This window comes from Leptidea sinapis, chromosome 46, assembly GCF_905404315.1.
Source record: "Leptidea sinapis chromosome 46, ilLepSina1.1, whole genome shotgun sequence".
NCBI lineage: Eukaryota > Metazoa > Arthropoda > Insecta > Lepidoptera > Pieridae > Leptidea > Leptidea sinapis.
In genome coordinates, this window is record NC_066310.1 from 2,053,485 (window position 1) to 2,078,954 (window position 25,470).

At 34.6% G+C, this 25,470-nt stretch overlaps 1 protein-coding gene across 1 annotated transcript in view; it reads right to left on the minus strand.

Moving 5' to 3' along the window:
* LOC126978028 (CHH-like protein) overlaps nt 1-15,415 on the minus strand; it is a 45,363-nt gene extending 29,948 nt beyond the window's left edge. Inside the window, exon 1 of the mRNA XM_050826764.1 lies at nt 15,333-15,415. The gene's annotated coding sequence lies outside the window, so the exon portion shown is untranslated. The remainder of the gene's footprint in view (nt 1-15,332) is intronic.
* Between the last annotated feature and the right edge of the window lie 10,055 nt (nt 15,416-25,470).

The window sequence follows — 25,470 nt, forward strand, 5'->3', positions numbered from 1 at the left end:
AGAGCATGGGCTACGGTGATAACAAACCATAGACAATGCTCGTTTGTTCCATAAAGAAAAATCGAATTAAATATCTCCTCAGGTGTGGATAAGTTTCGTTGCGACTTTTTCCTACACCGTAAGAGCGTCGAATAAACTTAATTATGATTTCAAAAACCGAAAAAACCCTTGGTACGTGGACAGCTTCCAACAAAAGATTCTGGTTTCTAAATACTACAGCATTTGAACACAACGTCTTTTTAATTTGAAATAACACGTACTTTATACATTTAATTTCTAAACAGATCCAAAATAACTCTTTTAAACAAACATTGGACCGCTTTAACTGATGAAGTCTTGCAGAAAAATTAAAATTCACAGTAACATTCGCACAAATGAGTGAATTTGAAAGTTTTTACTTAAAAGAACATTAAGATAAGAAAGTGGTTTATTAGTGAATGCATTATTATATGTACATATCCCCAATACACACAGCCGTAAAGTAAATCTTTGTTATCTTTAATTGCATAAAAGTGTTTTTAGGGTTCCGTAGACAAATGGCAAAAAACGGAACCTTTATAGATTGGTCATGTCTGTCTGTCTGTCCATCAGGATGTCACAACCACTTTTTTCCGAACTATAAGAACTATACTGTTGAAACTTGGTAAGTAGGTGTATTCTGTGAACGGTATTGAGATATTCACATAGAATAAAAAAAAAGTTTTTTGGGGTACGCCATACTTAGAACTGAAACTCAGATTTTTTTTTCATCAAACCCATACGTATTATATTATAATTATTGTATTCAGGCTGTGTTGCTTCCAAGTAATTTTCGACAAATATCTTTCGCCTGTTCTCAAAACATTGTCGGCCATTTTAATAGCGGACTCATTTCAAATCCATCCATTACGCTTTCTCGTTCATTAGTCTTGCCTGCGTGGACTCTATCCTTTGTAAAGCCCATTGGTCGAGATAACTCAAGTCGATTCTATTTCATAAATCTGTGCTCTTTGATTGCAGGATTTCTCTTTATTACAGGAAGAAAGTTGATACATTCTTAATGTAGGTAATAGACATTTCTGCATAATTATTTGTAAGTATTTAAAGGTAGCCTCTTTGTGCTAGTAGGACCCTTTTAATACATCCCTGACCTGGTGGTGGTGTACGCTTACGGTACATTAGCTCTAACAATTTGTGCAGTCAATCTAATTTTATCTATGCTGTCTAAATAAAAAAAGGATCATACGAATCTATAGTATTATAAGGCCTGCGCTTCTTATGAAGGTGTTTTTGTGTTTTCAACTTCGTTTAGTGCAAAGATTCACATACAATGAGGCCGAAACGTGCAATCTGTGACTTTACGGTTTTTAAACCAGCATTCGGGTCATCTAATGTTAAGTGATTACCGCCACCCACATTCTCGTGCAACACCAAAGGAATTACACTCATTCCACTGTTTGAATGTACGTGGCAGAAAGTTCCTTGAAAATCGCACTGTGGAGGAACAACATCCAGATGGCGAGAATGATATCCAAATATGTGTGTATGAGTGTCATGTGATGTTCGAAAATGGTGGCAGGAATCAGATCAGCAGCCTTTGGAACTCTCCCTAGGCGACGCTAAGCCTTCCAAGTGGATGAGCACTGCATCCCCGATAAAACAAGCAACCCTGTCATATGGTTCAAGCTGATACTGGCTTTTTTTATGACAATAAGAGACGAGACGAACAGGACGTTCAGCTGATGGTAATTGATACGCCTTGCCCATTACAATGCAGTGCCGCTCATTCTTGAAAAACCCAAAAATTCTGAGCGGCACTACAATTGCGCTCGTCTCCTTGAGATATTAGATGTTAAGTCTCATTTGCCCATTAAATTCACTAGCTACGGCGCCCTTCAGACCGAAACACAATAATGCTTACACATTACTGCTTCACGGCAGAAATAAGCGCCGTTGTGGTATCCATAATCTAGCCGACATCCTGTGCAAAGGAGCCTCCCACTGGCTTGCACCAGATCAGAGAAGAAACCAAGTCATTTTTAGCCAACATTTAGGACAAACCTTTAACTGTTATTCTTTAAAGTATCTCTTTTACAATTTCGACGGTTTTGTTCAAATCATCACATCCTCATAATATTTCTGAGCAAATATGTTTCTCTTTAATATTATTTCTAGATATTTTAATCTCACACTATCAAGTAAAAATAGATTTAACTCAATACGGTCTGAAATTATTGAAGCCGATACGTCTCAGGGGAAGGAGTTTCTATATCCAATAACGTCAGCGGCATCCCTAATTTGATAGCTCATATTTTTAACTAATGCTTTCAGTTGCATGGTTAACTAGGAATTAGTGTTAGCTTTTGCGGCTGTTTTCGTATAAGGAAACATTTAGGTCTTTCTTTTATATGAAGCTATTTCTGCTTCAAAGACAGAAAATAATTAGAAACGGTTATAATATTAAAAGTTAAGAAATTAAAATGGATTGGACACACAATAAGAGTGAAGGACAACTGTTGCAAAGCAATAAAGCAGTGGTATCAAGTGTAGAAGAAGAGGGGAAGAAGAAGACAGTTCAGAACATGGGAGAACGAGCTTAAGAGAGATGAATTAGCTCGAACCTCGACCAGAGAACAAAAATGGTGAAAATATGTGCAGAAAACTTTAGAGCCGAAAAAGGCCAAATAGACAAAGGCTCAGTATTAATTTAAGATTAAGATGCCCGATTAAAAAGCTTAAAAGTTAAACATTGTAGCTTAATGGTTAGGAGGAACTCTACAATTGGAGACCCCAGTGATTAAGTGTCTTAGGTTAATTTTTCCGAAGGGGATAGACCCTGAGGCCGTACAAATCGACTAACGGGCTCGTCTTATAATTGTGATCAATTTTTTTTTACTTATATAATTCATTTAATATGCAAAAAGGCTTTAATTCGACAAAATATCGAGTGTGCAAGAATCGGCGCATGTAATCCCATACATGACGTATTCAGGCCATCGCATGGAGACATTCAATATTCTAAGATTGCAAGGGCACACGGATACCTCATGTTAATGACTGATGGTTCTCAAGCGAAGTTACTGTGACGCTGGGAGTTTTATCACTCATAGGTACATTAAACGTATTCTGTAGTCTTTCTATAATTTTTAATGTAGTAACAATATTTCAACAATAGTAATTATAAAACGAAAAGAAAACTTTTGACATTCATACGAGTTATTTCCTTGACCTACATGAATAAAGTGATTTTGAATTGATTTGATATAACTTAGAATATCCATTCAGTTACATAGGATTGCTTAATTGTATAACAAAAATATTTGTAAACACGTTTATTGTTTTAAATATCAATATGTCGTTATTTAAACAACCGAATTTAATTTATTAGGGGGTAAGAAGGACAAAAGAACGTAAGGCCAAGGTAACACCATAAGAATTACCATAGTGTCGCACGAGCGTACAATATTTTAATTTTTATGTTTATTGAAACATTGAATAAAGTATTTACTTCATATTTACGTAGGCTGTGCAAAGCGATTAACGCTAAATTATATCCAAGATTAATAATTTGCAGTTAGAGCCAGTAATACACTCAGTGTTATTCACCGAGCCAGATAAATAAATGCATATTATACAAAACGCACTGAACACGAATAGAATTCAAAGTGGCCGCTCCACGCGTGTGTGCGTAAGCCGATTTCCCTTTCCCTCGTGTGCGACTCTGTGTCGAGTTTCACGCCGCGTGTGTGTGCGTGAGCCATGGCAGACTTCTTGGCAACGGCCGCATCTAAAGGCCCGTTCATATCGAACAACTTTTTATCGCTTATTAATAGCCCCTATTAGCTCGTTTTACCCCATTACGGGGTTTGTGCGTCTAGTTTTTGTTACCCGTTTATCCCCATATGGTATAATCTTGATAACTATCCACATACTTTACGTACATATTGCGGTTGATGTAATTTTATCCAAGCGTTCTTGAAGACTAAGGCACGTACTTATATCAATCGTATAATATCAATAAATATTTAAAATCAGAATTATCTATCTCCCATCAGTTTATCAAACTTCAAGGTAAAATAATTAGTTAAACGCTTGGCAATCTTAGAACACGGCACGACAAAAAATTTGTTTGATTCCAAACATCTACTATCAACAACTACATCAACGCCTTTGACACGGTATTATCATATTTTTTTTAATTCCATCAAGTATATAAGCTATTTCTGATACATCCACTTATGAAAAACAAATGAGGAAAAAAATTTATGCGGTATAAAATGATTTATTTGTATGGCCCTTTGTTTACACCCAAGCACTGATAACAAATGCAAACAATAATTACTATCTCAACGTAATTACGTGTACACTATCTACTAATGAGTAACCCGTTCTAAATCTTAATGTGTTTTAACGGTGATCGAAGGTACAAAATGCTTTTGACAAGTCACAAACAATATTTAGTACTAAAATAATGCAGTGGTGAAATAAAAAAATCTATATTTATAAATAGAAATGTATCTACGCGACAATTAGCAGCACTGAGATATGTTTTAAAATATTGTTTCGTAATTTAATTATAAGAAATTTTTAATAATCCTACCATAGATATCATAATAAAAGTTTTCAATAGCACACTAGTTATGTCAACTGTTTTAAGTACTTCCACATTCTGGTTAATTAAAACTTTATCACAAATAAATATAATTTTGAACTATAAGAAAATCTTTCTTTTGTCAATTTTTAATCTGTGTACTAATGTGTAATATGATAGTTTAAAATGAGAAACACATATTTTGTCGCCTTTATGGACTTACCCAAAATTATTATTCCGTCTTGAACGCCAAAGGTTTAATTCTATAATAATGTAGTCGGTGATCGCGTTGAGAGTTGGCAGACAACTAAAGATAAATTTAATGTTCTCATTTCCGTTTTATGATTTTGTATTCGCAGTCGATCGCCATTTTGTGCGTCAGATATTAAACATAATATTATTAATACAATATTGTAATATTATTCATTGCATTCACTCAAACAGATATTAATATTTATATATTTGTAACTATGATTGACTTATAAGAACATGATCTATGACAAGTATTTAATAATAATACTAGTTTCATTACCTAATACATAAAATTCTAATGTGTATGATTGCGAAATTGAAGTGGCAGTGAGCAGGGCACATAGTTCGACGGACAGATTGCCGTTGGGGCAGTAAAGTCCCCAAATGACGACCACGTACCTGAAGACGCAGTGATGGTATGCCCCCCTCAAGATGGACCGACAATCTGGTCAAGATCGCCGGAATACGATGGATGAGCGCAGCGCAGGACCGATCGTCGTGGAAATCTTTGGGGGAGGCCTTTGTCCAGCAGTGACGTCTTTTGGTGTTTGCTACCAAACTCCTCCGAAACGGCTTAACCGATTTAAATGAAATTTTGTGTACATATCGGGTAGGTCTGAGAATCGGCCAACATCTATTTTTAATACCCCTAAATATTTTTTTGACAATTTTTTTTATTTTTTATTTATTATGATCCAGATTTAAAAAATACATAAAACTTCAAATTTTAACCCATCTTCGATCAACACCTATTTTTGTATAACGATTTTTATCTTATTTTGTTCCAGATCCGCAATAGGCTTGCAAGATGGCAATCGAATATAAAGTTTATTGTAGTACGATAAATTTTATGTACCATATATTTGATAAGTCTGAGATTCGGTCGTCATCTATTTTTAAACCCCAAAAAATTTAAATATTGAAATTCTTTTTTTTTATACGAAAATACAACGTATGCTGAGTTAGCTAGTATTATTATAAAATCAGACTTCAAAAGGCCTTGAAACAAAATAATTCTTAAAGAAAGACGCTTGGAAAATATTTTACTGACTGGTAACACTTATATATTTTGTAAGTTATAGCAAACAAGAATATAAATCCATACGTATGATCAAATTGTAAGCCTGCCATGCTTAATTAAAATAATACAATTTATAATTGATAAATAAAAAAAATACACCGATGTATAGTAACATTTAGTAGGTACGTTTTATTTCCCCAAACAAGAACAGCCTTTTCGATGTTAATTGGGTTTTTTGTAACAGTTATTCTAACGCTCTCCAAAGTAGAGACTTATAGTTATTGGTACTAGAATTAAGACACTTGTTATGATATCAGTTTACACATTGTGATTTTTGTACGCGTTAGAGAATTGAGTTGGTATTCGAAGATGTTACTGAAAATACTCAATATATTTATTAACTATGCAGCAGAAACATGAGTCCTGATAAAGGAAAGTATTCACAAAATACAAGTTGTCCAGAGGAAACTAGAAATTAGTAATATAGGCAAATGCCTAATGTCTTAATCCAATGATTAATAGACCACGATACAAACACCTGTCTTAGAGAGAAAAGTAAGATCATAGATGCTACTAAAGATTTGCAAGTCTGAAATGACAGTGAGTAGGACACAGAGTCCGGAAAAATAAAGAAAACTGTAAGGATGAACTGAATGGAGGTAGCGTGAAAACGGGATAAATGGCGCAATCTGAAGGAGATCTACACCAGCCCGGTTAAGTTTGGCTAAGAGAGAGATGGATATATAAATGTTGCGAGATTAGAAGCTCTAGAAAAGGCACTACATCTAGGATACCCAAGCTAACATTGAAGTACACACCACCTAACATCTACAGATGTTGTAACTAAGCAATGTGAAATGGAACTTGTTAATTATCTATAATTATATAATTAAGAGTTTGCAAGAGTATTAATATCGATGAGATGAGTTTTGATACGCATGTACGTGCGTTATAAAAGTTAACTGTATCAGTTTTATGGCGCCCTAGTAACCTACAACATATAATATTATTAATTTCAACAGTAAATTAATTCGATATATATAAAATAAGTCATGTATATTTTTTGATAACACGAAATGGAATTCGAATGGAAGGCGAAATTCTATTTTGATTTATATTTTGTGTCAGTATACTTTATAATGGCGTCAGCACCTCACTATCTGCTGTCATCTGTCAAACATAAAAATGTCAAACTGTTCCTGCACGAGCGCAGTATATAGATGCACTGACGTGAGACATTTCATTAAGAATTATTGTCCATTCTCTGGCGTGAGTGCGGCGACTTGCGGCCAATATAAACCGGTGATTTTCATAATCTCAAGTAAAGACTGGTTTAGCAGCGAGACCGGCATTAACACCGATATAGGAGTAACGATTATCAGCGCCGGTTTGTCTCCTACCTTACCTCTTAAGGTGTAGGTGTTGATGAACCATGTAGTGAGTGTTTATGACTTGTCAATCAAAATCGGTTACAGCCACAATAGATTCGCATTCCTTTCCTATTGGCTGTGTCTACCAGTGGGAGGCTCCTTTGCACAGGATGCCGCCTAGGTTATGGGTACCACAACGACGCCTATTTCTACCGTAAAACATTTTTCTCGACTCGCTACCCATACTCTATCCCTATCGTTCGTTGTCTTTCACCGTAGTTTGTATCATGTGAACCCGGCCTAACGATCGTCTCCTGGTACGTGAATATAAAGTATACAAGAACAATTATCATGTGGGATAGGTCATGTGTCACCAGTGGACACTTCCAAGAACGGTGTCGTTTACACTCGGACACCCAAACAAACTCTATTATGAGCGCGCACACACGCGCAGCGTCCATACAAAACTCTTTAAACGTATAAACTCTTTGGTCAAACAATCAGCCTGCATTACTGGCAGGAATTTTAAACACTTAGTAATGAAAATAATTCTAAGTAATTGTTTCTTTTATTGAAATGTCTTTATTAAAGTCGACGGCGATTCTTGATAGGTATCCATAGTTATAACGACAACTATATGAGACTGCCTCAGACCGAAGAAGAACGGGCCCAAGGGCTATTTTTTTTATAAAAATATGGATTAAAATGTAATATCGTACAATATACATTTATAATTAAAGGACCTGAGGGTGTTCCCTTCATTCCCAGTCTGTGGTATCATGAAGAAAATCGTTTATGCTATAGTAACCTCTCCCACACAAACGTGTTTTAATAAAAAAAAAATAAAATGAAGCTGCTGTTATTTTTCCTTCAGAAAGTCAATCGCTACAACGGTTCCTCTGTTGTGCCATGGACGATGGATTATGAACACCATGGAGCAATCCTTATCATCCGTCAGTACAACGATGTCTTGAGTTTTAACAATTATTTTAACAAGACAATATACATTAATAACTATAAGAACCCTAAGGTGAAAACAAATTCAATAAATTAAATGAATTTTCGTCGAAATTAGTCATATGTACACTATATATCAATAATACTAAAATATTATGTATTTTTACATATCATATCGTCCACTTTTATTACAAATTTTTTTTATGGAAAGCCAGCCCAAATTATCTTGCAACACCAAAAGAATTACAGGAGCGTTGCCGGCCTTTAAGGAAAGTGCACGCGGTTTTTTTGAAGGTACCCATGTCGTATCGTCCCGGAAACACCGCACAAGGAAGCTCATTCCACAGCTTTGTAGTACATGGAAGAAAGCTCCTTGAAAACCGCACTGTGGACGAGGACCGCCGCAAATCCAGATAGTGGGGATGATATCCTAATTTATACTAAATATATTCCTATATTCCTAGATAATGGCAGCATAGTGTGGTCTCTTTTTAGAGAGTAGTAATTTTTTTGCGGGCATCACTTAGTGCATTCTCTGTGTTTATAAGATTGACAAAGTAGCATGTGTCAATCAGTCACATTTGGTAATGTTGCAGAGACATAGATATGTGTCAGATTATCTCAGGCGAAATTATTTTTTATCACCTCAAGATATGAGTGACATTTCCGCGAACGGTATCGACGCGCGCCATCTGCACATACAATGTGGCATTAACGGATGCGGTGGGACTTGATTAAGAGTTTTTATCAATAGATAAGGAATTGCGTATCTGCTTAAAACTTATGGAAAATATGTGTCCCGCAACCACGATAGAACTGGAAATAATATTCCATCATCTGACATCAATGGGAGGCTTCTCTGCACAGGATGCCGGCTAGGTATTTTAAGCCGTAAATTAAATGTCAATTTATTGGAAGCCGAATTTACACTACGAAAGTAATGGTATGAAAGTATTTCCGTGACATAAATTTCATCAAAAATTTCAAGTGTAAACGCCAAGTTTTACAATGTATGCATCGATTTCACGACATGACATAGTGTCTTGCGCCTATTTTGATAAAACGGATACGGATCGGATTCGGATCGGACGTAGTGCGAAAGCGCTCTTAGTAACTAATTTCATAAAAAAAATTTATCATCATCCTAAAGATAAAATAAATGTAGAATTAATTTAGATACTTCAAGAGCACACTACACTCTCCCCTTTAGCGATATTTTCTCAACACTTGGAAGAATCGTTTTACAACACAGCTTGATAGATATTGAAGCAAAATGAGATGCAACTCAGTTAAAATAGTCTTACATTAACCAAATCTTATGATTATTTTTACAATACTATTATTACGTTAAATTAAAACTATCATTACGTGGAAGCGTACCAAGAATACTGGCAGCGTTTCCGCTTTGGATAGCAAGGCTGATCCGTTGACTGAAATAGCTGCCAGCGCTTGGGTTTCCGGTAGCTACATCGAGAAGATAGTACTTTGTATATTCTCCGCGCCTCTGGGCCTTACGGGCCAAGTGTCTCAACACCAAACGACACAAAGATGTAAGACTCACTTACGCTTAATTTATTAATAACAATTAAGTGTAAGTGAATATATTGATTGCCGTTCATTGGTGGTCTCCAGCTAAGACCAAGTTGGCATCTAAAAAACTGTTAAGATACCTTAGGTCTGAAGTTAACTATCTTAGAGTTCCTTCCTTTTCATCGTATATGAATTCATGACGTCAACTCCCTCAGATAAAATATAATAATATGCAGATCTTTGCAGTAACGTAAAGATTATAGATTTTTCTTATTATTTAATTTAAAATACTTCCAAAATATATAGCGGCAACGGAGACGTAAAAACAGGGTCATAAAGGATAATGGTGGCAATTAATAAAATCAAACGATCAATAATGTAATATGAGGTGTCGAGTTACGCACAGGTGTTCGAAGAATATTATTTTTTAATGAAAAATGTTTGACAGTCCACAGTATTATACGAGATATACGGTAATGGCGAACGCATCGGTCCGGTGACAGACTTGTTGGATATTGTTACATTTGATGATGTTTGGTAGACTTTATGAATTATTTATTTGGGAGTCCATCGAAATGATCATATGAACATTCTAGAAAAATATCATATCTCGTACTGGTAATTTATTTCAAATTAATATTCTAAGTATGCTTGGAATGGTGTTACTGAAGTGGTACTTTCTATAAATCTTGGCATACGTAGCTGAACTATATACTACATATTATGAAGTCCTGGTAGATGACGCTAGGATATAAATCATATTCAATTTTTTTATGAGAGTAAGGAACGAGACGTGCAGGACGTTCAGCTGATGGCAATTGATACGCCCTGCCCATAACGATGCAGCGCCGCACAGGATTCTTGATAAACCGAAAAATTCTTAACGACACAACAATTGCGCTCGTCACCTTGAGATATAAGATGTTAAGTCTCATTTGCCCAGTAATTTCACTAGCTCCCTTCAGACCGACACAATAATGCTTACATATCACATGCTTCACGACAGAAATAGACGCCGTTTTTGTACCCATAATCTAGCCGGCATGGATGCCGGCTCCTTTGCACTGGAGTGCAAAGGAGCCGGCTATTTACGTAGAACATATCCACTAAAATACTAACCCCCTTATTCATTCCAGTCTGCTAACTTAAAGCATTGCTAATTCTCACTCTGTCTTCTTCTATTGACCTAAGTCAGAATGAGAAAATACACTCCTAAGCGGCTGTTTAAAGTTAGCGGACCATTATGAATAAGGGGGTATATATTGCATTTTATATACGGAGTGAACACTATATAAAATATGTGTTACATAATTAAACATTATATACGTGAATATGACGCCGTTTATAAATATATTTTGTCATAGAGATTGACCAAAAGTAAAATACTACACACTTCACTAATTCACTAACACATCTGTATAACTTTCACACATGAAGATTTTAAATTTACTCTCGCCGTAATGAGTATTATAAATAATCTAAGATCAAAGCTATACATCTTAATAATTACCACCAATTAGAAAAAAAATGATTTAAATGAGAAATGCAGAAAGGCAGTCATAGTCACTTTTTAAACCACTATTTACCGTATCATCATTCAACCGTTTCAGCTTAGACAATTGAAAATTTAAAAAATAAGTAAATTATAAAAATATATCAAGATTTGTTGAGTACAGTACGTAAATCAATTCACACACATTATAAATTAATAAACGTACTAAGCGAACATTTTCAAAACATTAATGCACTTTCCTTGTCTAATGAAAAAAAAAGACTCTTATCGAGTTTCAGTGAATGTCGTTCCGGTTATTACAATAAAATAAAAATACTGCAATAAAATAACAGTATAAAGTAAAGTACTTCTCATAATATAATTTATTTTATTTTTCTTTATTGTAACATTTTCAAAGTAGTACCGCGTTGATGTCTTTTACATGAAATATCAAATTTTCATCAAATCGAGAGATCATTTCACCTTCAGTCCCCTTGATTCTTGAAAACGAGATCTGGAAAGTTCTTGAATCATCATGTTAACTAAAATAATATTCAAAATGTAACTTTTACGCAAAAATCTAATGTAAAAACAAAGAAACAATTACAAGAGTTTTAATCCTTTAAAAAGTGTATTATTTAAATGTGTAACACTCACGTTCATCAAAGAAAATACTAAATCGAGATATTTTGTTAAAATGATTAAAAACTGCTTACAATATTCTATTTAATTATTTCAATTTATAAAATTTACTTTATTTAAATGTTATTATGTGTTTCACCTAAACTTAAAGATCCCTTTTTCTTACTTAATATTTTACTCTTAATTTACGTAAATTTTCTTGCTACTGTACTTCTAAAAGAGCATATTTAATAAAAGCGCTATAAGGTATAACTAAAAAGTGCTAAGTACGCAAAAACTTTATGAAGTTATCGACGTAAGTGCCAAATTCTTACCGAATTACAGCGTTTATTAAATTTGTGACAGTATAATATATCTGCTAAATAAGAATGTGGTCTGGTACAAGACTTTTGGTACAACTCTACAAACTAACTTTTGATTGGAAAAAATTAATTGTTTTTTTAGTGGTGAATAATCTTAGATTTACATATACATATACAAATATATTCTTAAACAATAAGTTTAACAGGGATCCCTGCGACCAGCTACCGTTCGACCAGTGAGTTCATTGTAGATCAATTCTTTTTTGATATTGATAAGATTTTTTGTTGAATTCATTCATTCTTTATGGAAAAGAAGGACAAACGAGCGTTTGGGTGTTAAGTGATTACCGCCACCCACATTCTCTTACAACACCAGAGAAATCACAGGAGCGTTGCCGGCTTTTAAGGAAGGTGTACGCGCTTTTTTTTTGAAGATAGCCATGTCGTATCGTACCGAAAACACCGCACAAGGAAGCTCATTCCACAGCTTTGTAGTACGTGAAATAAAGTTCTTTGAAAACCGCAATGTGGAGGACCGCCGCACATACAGAATTCGGCGGCAGGAATCAGGTGAAATAGCTCTTCGGAATACTCCCCATGATTATAAATGTTTGGTGTACGATATTACATTGTAATCCATGTTTTTAAACAAAAACAGCCCGCTGTTGCCCGTTCTTCAAAGGTCTGAGGCGATCTATTTTGAATGGATGGTAGTTTTTTACGTTCAATAAGTGATTTTCAATCCTATTTTGAAAAAAAATATTTGAATCTGATAAATATGTTACAAGATACACAATAAAGCGACAATTGTGATGTCATGACTGAAAAGATCCATGTGTGAGACATTCTCAATGTTAAAATATATTTGAATTTACCGCTAATCTTGATCGAATCTTGATATATAACATTAGCATTGTCAAGTTAGCCAACCGTATGACAAGTATTTGTCACTATTAGTATAATGTTGACGTTTGATTTGATTGACTTTATAAAGCGGCTATTTTATTTTAGCGCATTATTTTTTGTCATCAACCGACGTGTTGGGTGGGTTTTTACAACAGTCACTAGTGAAGAACAAGTATGGGTTATTACCTTCGTTACTTCGAGGGTCTATTGGTGCTGGGTGATTGCCCCGTCTAATATTATTTATGAAAAATTACAAACACTGAGGAATTATTCGAAAAAAATACATAAACCCACAAATATAAATGGATGCAAGCAACTCAGTCGTACTTTTTCTTTTAATCATATTAAAATTGTAGTTCAATTAAATAATTCAAATCTATTTCATTTAATTGCCTGGGGCGGTCGCTACATTTCCAAGGTTTATTATCATTTATAGAGTCAATTATGTAACAGTTACCATCACATGGCAAAATATTTTTATTTTATTTTTTTATATTACTCTATACATGTACATTTTCTGGGATCCTATTATATTACTCTTTGGCATACAAAGGATTGAGGTAATTTACCTAGCCGAGAAGAAAGCAGTTTTTATTTATAAGGCAAAATTATATTCGTTCCTGGTAATTACAATTTCTAGAAAATTCAGTAAGTATGTATGAATATTTTTTTTTGTTAGTGTTTCTCTCCTGTTTCCGCTGCTTTAGTGCATTGCCTCATTGTATTTGTGATACAAAGAGGATGTAACTACTACGTAATAAGAGACGGGACTGCCTAAGTAAATATTGAAATTTGGTTAAGTATGAAACGTACAGTGATTTTAAATAAGTTTGAAATAGTAGAAATTACAGTATGGCGATTGGCGACGATGTATATAATTCGGCTGAGTTGCGCGAACAGTTGCTTACAACATAGTGGATTTCGGCTATCTCCGTTTTTATAAGATTATCGCTAGGCTGTTGTGATAGACAAATAGAAACCACTAGAAGAACGGATCGTCAATTCTTGTTAGTTTAAACTGAGAATTTACCTTCGATAGACAGAGAAACATAAGTCTTAATGCTTTGGTTACTTTGGTAGAGTTCCTTTAACTACATAATTAATTCTAGTTGAGTTTTCAAACAATGCATAAATAGACTATAATAGGTATGTTCTTATATGCCATGTTGCGTGTTATAAAGAAAATATTAAATATCGAAGGAGGTTACATATATAAAGATAAAATATGTTTTTAATTAACAGAGCCCATCATTCATTCGATGGACACGTCTGAACCCTGAACTAAAATGATATATCATTATTCACCTTTTCAAATCAGTTTACCGGTACGGTGAGTCATCAACCGACTTACGAAAAATTGCAAGTACCATAAGTTATGTCAAGTTAAAGTTCATGAACTCTGTCACTGTTTTATAATTTATTTTCCTAACAAGACGCCAGGTTTGTTCAATCTGGTAACAAAATGTAAAATTCCAGTTTAATAGGTATGAATCTATACATCATAATTATAGGTATGTTTATATTAGTATGTAGGTATGATAATTATAGATAGATAGAAAATATTTCTCGTAAAAGGCTTTCACAATTGAAAGGTTTGAGGTAAAAACTAATTGATGAATATTGATTTATATATTTTTTTAATATTAAGCTTATTGTCAGTTTTCAACTGTTGCTGATAAGCTGTTTTTTATAAAAAAATAAATAAAGACAAAATATTTCATTTAAGTTTTAATATTTTTCATACAAATTCAGGTTTATTCACATTTTAGTGAAGATACTTTGATAGCAATACTTGCCTACTTTTTTATTTTTTAATTATGTAATTTAAACGTCAGATGGCAGTCTTTCTATATATTATCTACTTCAAATGTCAAAAATGGCGCCAGTTTTTCACGTCACAGATAAAAAAGATTAACAGTCAGATACATAAATGTTCAGATGGCGTATTTCAACATGTAATATCAAAAAGTATGCAATAAGTTCAAAGAAAAAACGTGGGAATAGATTGTCTTGAGTGCGTGACATTTTGCATGCACCTTATTGTTTTATGCTTACGGTAGATGTGTAAGCAAAATGCAAACATATGGCGTCATATACATAGAGTTTAATCTTCAGCGTTGGACAAATACTGCATTACGAAAAATCTATACGATCCCTTGCAACATGATCTTATCATTAGGGTAAATAAACAGTTACAATCGTAATTAACACGTCAGTATGAAATGTGGCGGGAAACTCTTTGCGCCACAGACTAGATATGCTACAGATAAAAAAACTCACGGATACTCACGGTGGATTCCAAGTTGGTTGTTGTACACAAAATAGAACGTTCGCACAGTTTCACTCGCGAGGTGTACGTCCGTACAGAGTTGCGCTCGTTCAAAGTTTGAGTGGACCGGTCGAGCGTGTTAGTATATACGGGGCGGCAAGTGTTCTGATTGGTGGACAGCGCCGCGCCCGCTCTACGTCACGCTTGAAAGCCTGTCGTACTTTTTTATGGCAAAAAAAAAAGTTTTACGACCGCGCGGGGGCTGCGATTTTTTTGCAGTCTTTAAAACTAATCGTGTAACTGTTAGATTGCGTTTTATGTTACCTGGGGATATAACGACCCAACAGACATTTGTTTTAGTTCTGTATGGGAAGTACTAAGTTTTCCATTTATTTACAATCGATTATTGTTCTGTTACTTTGTTGACTATTGTTTTACAAGGAAATTATGTTTTCAAGTTGATTATTTCTTCATTAGAAAGTATTTTAACGTATTCGTTGTGGTGATCTCGTCATGTAGAGACGAAGGATAAAAACTAATAAATAACTTTGTAGAGAGTGTTAATATTTCAGGTTAGGTCAAGCTTATTCAAATTAAAAATAAGGTAAAAGTTATTTATGCAACGGTTGTGTAATAAAAGGTATTGAAAGACGAATGTGGGTTAATAATAGTGAGTGTGATAATAGTATCACATGAGTGTTTTAATTATGAACAGTTGCATACAAGACTTTATCTACACCTATAATATGAATCCTCTATTAAAGATTCTGAAACAGCTAGCTTTCTTCTAACATTAAAAAAGCCAGTCCTACTAACCATAATATCATCCAAAGGAGTGTTATTATGAAAACGGATGATATAATGTTCTACTGAATTTAATTACAACGCTCGTTGGGATGATTTAACATTGGGTGTTTTAATGTTGGCAATAAGCTAAATGTTTTAGAATTTTTAATAGAGAGTTTAAAGCATGGAAGTAGATAAAAAGTTAAAACCAACACCATCAAGGGGTCAAACCTTTCCCATATATAAAAGTGCAACCTAATATTAGTGCAACAAGTGTAAGTCATTTTCGTTGCTCTCCATGTAAACAGATATCCATTTTAATACATAGAGCTTCTTTATAAGTCAGATATAATATGTCGCGATTCTTGTTTTTATGACAGATGGCCGTTGGAGCAGTAAAATCCTCGAATGGCGACCGCGTACCGGAAGACGCAGTGTTGGTAGACAAGATGGACCGAATATCTGGTCAAGAACGCCGGAATACGTTAGATGAGGGCAGCGCAGGACCGTTCGTCGTGGAAATCTTTAGGGGAGGCCTTTGTCCAGCAGTGGACGTCTTCCGGCTGATGATGATGATGATGATGAAATATTGACTTGGAAACAAACATCCGTGTTTATCATACAAATATTTGGATCTACTGGTATTCGAACCTGGGACCTTAAGCTAAATTGTCCGCGTCAGTAACAACTGGTCCCTATGGGTCGTAATAAAACCATCAGATGACCCAAAACCTAATTTATTGCAAACTTCTGAATGACAATAAATGCCCTTGTGCTTTATTAAGCAAAATAGTAATAAAAATAATAAAAATTTCGAATCATTATTCGAAATTTTTATAAAATTCGTAACTAAAGTTAAATAAGTTAGCATGTTTAAGTATTTGAGGAATACGTAACAAGTGACTCTACAATTTAAGTACTACTTGTTAACATACATAAGGCAGTTTTGCAGGAGGTAATTTCGTAAGCGTTCTTACTTGTCTTTTGCGAAATCATTTTATTAAACTGCGTTTTAGCTGTTAATAATGTGTTACACATTTAATCTTTGTTGCACACTTACGAGATTGTATAAATAATGTACCTACTTACTTTTAAAATGAAACGAGACCGCGGTGGTTTATAGATATTTTGAAAATGTTTTCTTGTTCATATTTTCAGTTGTGCTTAGTTGCCGTTAGTTAAATTAATAGTAGAGTCATAATAAGGAAAGAAATTATAAGAAGAACAATTTATTTTAAAGTGATAACCCTCACTTCTGGGATAAATTATACAAATTAAATTTGTAACCAAAATTTATGAACGATGCGGGACTTGAACCCACGACCTCTCGGGTTCCGTCTGAGCGCTCTTTCCGACTAAGCCAACCGTTCGCTTGGGTCGTAAACTTTGGTATATCTTGTTCAATTCAGGTTGTGGCTCCATCAACAGGTTCTACTTTACATTTAACCTGTAACGATAACCTGCTCAATCGTAATAATTGCATACTAGGACCTTGACTGAGAGTTGAACAAGATTTACCAAAATTTACGACCCATGCGTACTCAAACGGTTGGCTCAGTTGGAAAGAGCGCTCGGACGGAACCCGAGAGGTAGCGGGTTCGAGTCTTGCATCGTTTATAAATTTTAGTTACAAATTCAATTTATATAAGAAGAACATCTCCGCGATAAACAGGCGGAAGAGCCGTTACGATAGGGGGAGGAGGACGCTTATTGGCGATCACTACGTGAGTGCGGACAGAGGAGTCGGGGTAATTACTTCTTAGTTATTAAATAATAATAATTACGTATAAAACAAATTTGTTCCAATCGATCGATTAACTAATTATAAACTATTTTGAAATAGGTAAGTCAAATGTATTTTAAATCTCACTATTCATATTAAAAATTAAATAGTTAAATGACTTTTTAATTAAATGGATATAAAAAGTCACAGAAGTTTACGTAAAAAATTTGTTCTCTGGTTTGTTCGTATATGCGATGTCATTCCCTACACGCGTCTCGCGCTAAACCTGCGTCAATCAACACTAGTAGAGATGATGTTCTCCTCAATCGGGGCCGCGCAATTTGGTAGAGTATATATTTTAGCAATATTTCTCTAAATACCTCTATCAGAAAAGCAAAATTTCGAGAATACCCTGCCCCAGTCATCTGAGAGACAAGGGCATATTTGCCCTAGCGAAACCTGTTATCAAAAGTGAGGTAATAATTCACTCCCGCCCACAGATCTCTGCTGTAAGTCCACCGGCCACACATGGAGTATTGCTCTCATCTCCGAGTAGGGCATTCCAGTATCAGCTGGAATAACTCATCAAGGTAAAATAGTTCAAATTATTTTTTTTTATGTTAAATAGTGATAAAAAAAATTAACAAAAAACAACCGACTTCAAAAACACTAATCGAAAACAATACATGTAATATGCACTAAAATTATAAAAATAATTGCGCATTTTTATACAATCTAATTAATTAGTCTAATTTCAAGTAACGATTATTGTTATTTTTTGAATCGGTGACCTCCCGCTGCGGCCCCGCTCTCTCCTCTCGCCTCGTCACATCTCACGTGCGACACAAGCACATCTCACCTATAACTATGTAGTTACAAACCTACATTGATTGACACCGACTCCAAAAATCGTAATCGTTACTAATCGTAATCAATAATCGTTACTAGAATTAGATATAAAATACCGACGAATTGAGAATCTCCTCCTTTTTTGAAATCGGTTAAAAACGAGAAAGACTGATGTTTCCTGCAGCTCAGGAGACATTTAAGCAGCAAGCAAGCAACATTCTGAAATCCTATGATTAGTTGAGAGTGGGGGTGCCATGAGAATCTCAGCTCTCAGAATTTTGTGTTCAATCAATAATACCAAGCGGCGCTGCATTGTAATGGGCAGGCCGTATCACTTCTTGCTCATCTCGTCACGTCATAAAAAATATAAACTTAATATGCCTATTACTCTGCTTAATCAGATTACAAACTCAATGTTAGGCGAAGTAGGTATATGGTTCTACAAGAGAATACCAGAAAACATGCAAACGATATGACGTGTTGTAAAATTCAAAAGAATTGTTTAAAATCCTTGTGCGCTCGCCATAAGGCAAAATTTTACTAATGCGTATGTAAATAGAATCCGGATGAGTTTGTTACGCCCGTGCTGTTCAGATATCCTCATCCTCGATTCTCTTCGTTGCTAGTTTCTGGCCTCAATATAACTTTGTCTTTCATCGCTTTATTATTATTATTATTATTGCTTTGCCAGTAATAAAGCACGTTAGCAGAAACCTGATCAAGTTTTATTATTTCGAGTAATAGCTGCAGAGAGTTGAATTAGGCCGCATTTCAAATTACAAGGATAAATAGTTTGCAATCAATCACTCAGTCACAGTGACTATAATTATATCTAACCTTTTTGTATAATATCTGACGCACTGTGCGGTACCAAGAATTTATTATTACTTGTAGATATTTCAATGAAGTTCATATTAGGTACCTGTAATGATGGAAAATTTAAAAGATATTTGAGAGCATTTGATTTGACATTAACTTCTAACTGTGTTTACAATACTATGATTACATAAAATTAAAACTTTCATTACGGGAAAGCGTACCAAGAATACTGGCAGCATTTCCGCCTTGGATAGCTAGGCTGATCCGTTGAAATAGTTGCCAGCGCTTGGGTTTCCAGGTAGCCTTTTATTGAGGCGCGAAGAGAGTACTTTTTAAATTGTCCACGCCCTTTGGGGCCCACGGGCCAAGTGTCTCAACACCAAACGGCACAAAAATGTATAACTCACTGAGACAGATATAAGATTTGCGACGCTTGCTGTCTTTTGTTATAATAATATTATGAGAAAAACTGACAGTGATACACCCTGTCCATTACATTGGTGTGTCGCTCATGATTTTTGATTGAATCCAAAATTTTGAGCGACATCATAATAAGTGCGCTTGCCACCCTGCGACATTAGTTGTTAGATCTCTTTAGCCCAATAATTTCAATAGCAAGGGCACCTTTAAATCAAAACACAATAATGTTTGTACATTACTGTGTGATGGAAGGAAAATGCGCCTCTGTGACCAACCAACCTATTGGGCATCCTGTGCTAAGAATCCTCCCACTTATTAAATATGCAAAGAACTAAAAAGTCTCACACTCGAATTTATTATATTCTTTAGAAGGTTTAGTATTTTAAAAGATAGCTATGATATAATAAATGTATGAAAGATACTCTAACGTACTTAACATACCAATACGATATGAGAGAACACCAGATAAGAAAAATATAGATATAATGATAAATGGTAAAACTAACACATTGAAGATTTGCTGATGATAAGTGTTATTTACTATAACAATCTCAAACAAAGGTACAGAATTACAAAAGGAAGGGCTTTCAATAAACATGAACAAGACCAAGTTAATGGGGATTGCTCAAGAAACTATCATTCTGAAAATAATTAATTGCAAGCAAGATGCAAATGCACAATGGTGCACAGAATAAATATAGAGGTCATACAATATCATTAAATAATTGGCAAAATGTAGAAATAAAAAAAAATCAGTGAAACTGTGCTGAAAATTAAAGACAAAGGTAGACCTATTATCTTGGTAACATAGTATTTCGTGAGCTGTATCAACCCCATGCTAACTATAGGTCTTGAATAGAAGACATACTATGAAAATAAAAAAAGCACAGTAAAATATCAAACTTAATTTTTAAAAGATTAGGTTTATAGATGAGATATCAAATCAAGATATAAGGCAAACAACTACATTGCAAGATGTAGCAAGAGTAACGAAAAGTGTGAAATGAATGAGGGATGAAGGATGAGGGATGCTAAAGAAGCTTTTGCCTTTGAAGGGACCTACTCTGAACCCATTCAACAGTTGACAAAAACCTTTGGAAGTAATAGAGGTAGGGCTTTGCTGAACAGAGGGATCAAATAACATTAACAAATGTGTTCCGTAAATTGTAAATAAATAAATTTAAAATATTGTTCACCAATGGGAGACAGTGAGATATATCTGACGAGGGTGCAATTTGTACGCTCGAGAAAAAGAGAAGGGCCTTAATATACCCGAGCATAGGAATTGTGTTTTTGCCTAAGTGATACATAATCCTTTCTTCGTAGGTGCAGCTAACCATATTACTTTAAGATTTGCAAGTATAAATTGTATGTAATGAACAAAGAGATATAGGAAGTCTTTTTAACAGCCATTAAAATAAAGGTTAATAACACATGGTTTGTATGTAACTTCTATTTTGCTAGTATCAAAGTCCACAAAATATTTTTTCGGCCTAACATTTTTGATAGGCGCCATGAAGATTGTGCTGAATTAGTCGAGATATAAAACTAAGCTGGACTAGGAGACGTAGAACTAAATATTTGTTTATTAAACAAAACCTTATCAGCAACTTGTTACTGAATCAGACATAGATAATGAGATACAGCTCGTGATATCATATATACAATAATCTGTCTTTTCAGTATGAGTAAGGCAAAAACTTTGGAATTGTTGCTTTTGTAGTTTATTGGCATTTTAAATGACTTTATTAAATTGAGCATTATATTGCATTAGAACTGGAAAACTACAAGTGTAGTGGTCGTTTGATGGGTTATGAAATGAAATATAAAGTTTGATCAAAAGCCTATTCTTCAAGAAGTTTACCAGCGGAAGGGTTCTTTGCGGATGCGCTGGCTGTATTTGTAATACAACATCGCCTTTCTCGGCCTTCAAGCAGTAATTGCAAGATCTATTTGTATTTCGATTTAAATGGCACCGTAGCTAGAGATAATAGAAATTGCTGGTCTTATTAGACTTAACATCTTATGTCTGAAAGTGACGAGCGCAGTAATTGCGATGTCGCTCAGAATTAGGATGTTTCTAGAATCCTGAGCGGCACTACGTTGTATTGGGCAGGGCGAATCTCTTACCATTCCACTGGTACCGGTCGCTCGCTCGAAGTTTTTATGCTGCCATTTACCTAATTGAAGAACATCTCGAAATTGTAAATTAAAACCGTGTTATTCCAAAAACCTACCCTAGACTTTTTATGGGAGAGGATGAACCAGCGTACGGGTTACTGTACGGGCTTTGTGAATGTACTCAAGTCGTATCGTCCTGGAAACACCGCACAAGGAAGCCCTATTCCTAGTTTCGTTGTGCGTGTAAGAATGTTCGTTGAAAACCGCACTATAATGTCAGACATCCAGATGGAAGGGAAGATACCAAAGTTTGTGGCAATGCAAATGCAACGCCAAGTGATCTAGACATCCATAAAGCATTTGGCCCCTCATCATTCGAGCAGCTCTGCGTTGCACGCGGTCATATGATTCGAGCTGATACTGGGTTGCGCCAGAACAGAGATAAAAACAAAACTCCATATAATGTGGCCGAACCTGAAGTATTGCCGTAAGTCTTATGACATCGTATGATATATAATTTGCATCTCAACGCCAGATGAATTCATTCCACCAGTATCTTGAGAATCAATGATATATTAAAAGCCTCCACAATACATTGGTATGCCGATGAATGTATTGGAGATGTCGTATACACCGGCCATGCAAGACTCTTTCGGGAAATCGTCGACAAGTGGCAAACCAGATACTTGTGCCTTATTGTAACTAATATAATAATCTAGGTTAAATTATGATGGAAGTTGGTTTTCACTTTATTTTGTTGAGTCCGGTCACGCTCGGCTATGAAACTCTCATTCGGGTAAACTCGGCTCGAGGTGAAGTCTTAAGCACACACTGTCTTTATACACAATTCAAATATTTATTATTACATAATCATCTGATAAATCGCAAAAGGGCTGGCAAGGGCATAATATTCCATAGGACATTATTTACATAGATATACATTCATTTCCTCGCAATCTAGTTTTCCTACTTCCTGAAAGTGGTTTTAATTTTTTTCCTTAGAACATATTGATTATATACTATTTAACGATTATTTTTGGTTGTTTTAATTGCAGAAAGTGTTAGTTTTTTAACCTACATGCGACCTTGTACCTACATTATGCGATCATTTAAAAAAATTCCAAGTATTTAGTAAGTAGGCAGGATCTTCCACCATGGGACAGCCATCGCTTTACTCGACCAGGTATTCTTGCCGGAAATATCTGCTGATTGGATTGCTAACATATATTATCTTCTCTTATATACAGCAAATATATCTATATTAACATCTATCGATCAAAAATACATAAAGCAACATTAATAACTTAACTGACAACCTATCTTCGTGCAGCCATTACAGTTTTACCGAATATTTTTCCTTGTCATTACTATGTAATATTCCGTTAAATTTCCCACATAAATAAATATTTATTCCGTAATTGGTTTATAAATTAATCTCACTATCTAAATGTGAGGAATGACGTGGGTTGGGTGAATTCATTTCTTATTTTTTATGCATTAACACCTGGGTTTTGCTGATTTTTGCATAAATTTTTTCCATTACGGTCTTTGTTATTGAAAAAGGTTTAATCTCAAGTTACAGATTTGCCAGACACGTTAGTGACGTTAGTCCGTGTTTATTTTTTCGCTTATTAATGACTTTTTAATAAGGGTTTATTTTATATTTATATTTCTTCTGATTATGCACCGATGCGTTTTTTATTATTTTATTTGAGTCGTAATTTATGAACATTATTATGGTACTTGAATCGGCATATTGTGATTTGGATATTTCATTCAGAAGTAGGGAAATGTGCTTAAAAATACAAATTTAAGCCATTTAAATATTTTTTCTTGATAGGATGAAATTGAAGAGAAGTCCTATTTTTTCATTGGCATATATATACAGATATTTTAAGCAAATTAGATATTTTCAACAACTGGTTTGACTTATTCAAGCTCCATATTATAATTATAAAAATGTAAAACTTATAAAAAAAAATATTTAATTAAATAGATGTACCTCGCTTTTATACGGTTCTTTAATTAAAAATGTCCTGATGTTTGTTTCGAGTGAACTTCTAAACTAATGAACGGATTTTAATGGGGATTACTTCATGGAGTGCAGTTTAGTCCAACTCGAGAGAGGATAGTTATTTATTTTCGATTTGGAACCCATGATTATTTTTATTTCCAATATTTGTTTTGTATAAACATATTTTCTATGAGAGAATTTATTGACGCATGGTTTGACAGTTCTGCTGTGAAACAATTTCATTATAACGACAGGGAGCATAATTTTTCTTTCTAGCATAATCTGTCGGGTAAGATAGTTTTTATATATTTTTTAGTTTTCATATATTACACGTTACACGGGGCATCGATCTAAAATATAAGATTGCAGTCGACGTTAGAATAAGATAAGATAATACAAACAGAACTATGTCAAGGTGTAGGTGTTGTCTGTGTGTCTGGCCGGCTGAGGTAACAGCGATACATCAATGCGTCATTTTCGGACGTAGTGGTGGTAGGGAGTGATAGTTGCAAGAAGCCATGATGCAATAGTCGGACGATATTGGTAATGGCGCGCTTTTGACAGGTCCGGCGTAGGCCCGACTACATAGTATGGAGAAGTGCACCTATCGAGCATATAACTTCAAATAAAAAAAATATATTTAAATGATGCATTTAGAAATTTGTTGCTACACTATCTTACAACATACCAATGTTATATGGCAACGTAAATGAAGATAACTTAATTAATTGGTTTATAAATTTATAATAAAATACAAAATATTTTTTTCCGGGTTGCCGATTCTCCAACGCCGACTTTTGTCTCTCGTACCAAGGACTAAAAGCGAGCTTTCCATCCAGGTGCGGAAAAAAATCGGATACGCACCACGTGAGATAAGTAGGACATAGTCAATATTTCGCGGGTGAGAATGACCTACTTTTCTTCCTAGGTGCGTAATTTACTATACTACACAGTCAGCATATAATTTTTAAACAACTTATTTTTAGGAAAACTAAATTTGAGTTGAATTGTTCCCCAGGCTGTTTGTTATCCAAATAATCAGATAATCAGAAATTCAAAAAGTATTCCAAAAGTATTACTAGCACTAAACAAAGTGTTTAAGGGCTCTACACAATGTCCTCTAGACGAAGATACTACTTTTTGAATAACCCTTAACGCTTACTAGCCTTTATATATCAGAGATAAGTACTTCTTCTAAAAACACGTTAAACTTTTCAAAGCAGCAAAGAGCTACTCCAAATTAGAATACAGAGATAGAACTCGCTTATGACTGCCACGATGTAGATCGGTGCTTCATCATAATAACGCTAATGTTATGTGTTAAAAATGGTAAAAAGGTCCTTAACCATCTTCCGAAGAGTATTTTAGCTACCTAAAACTTTAACGTACAAAAAATTAAAGTGATGATGATTTAGACCCTGTTGATG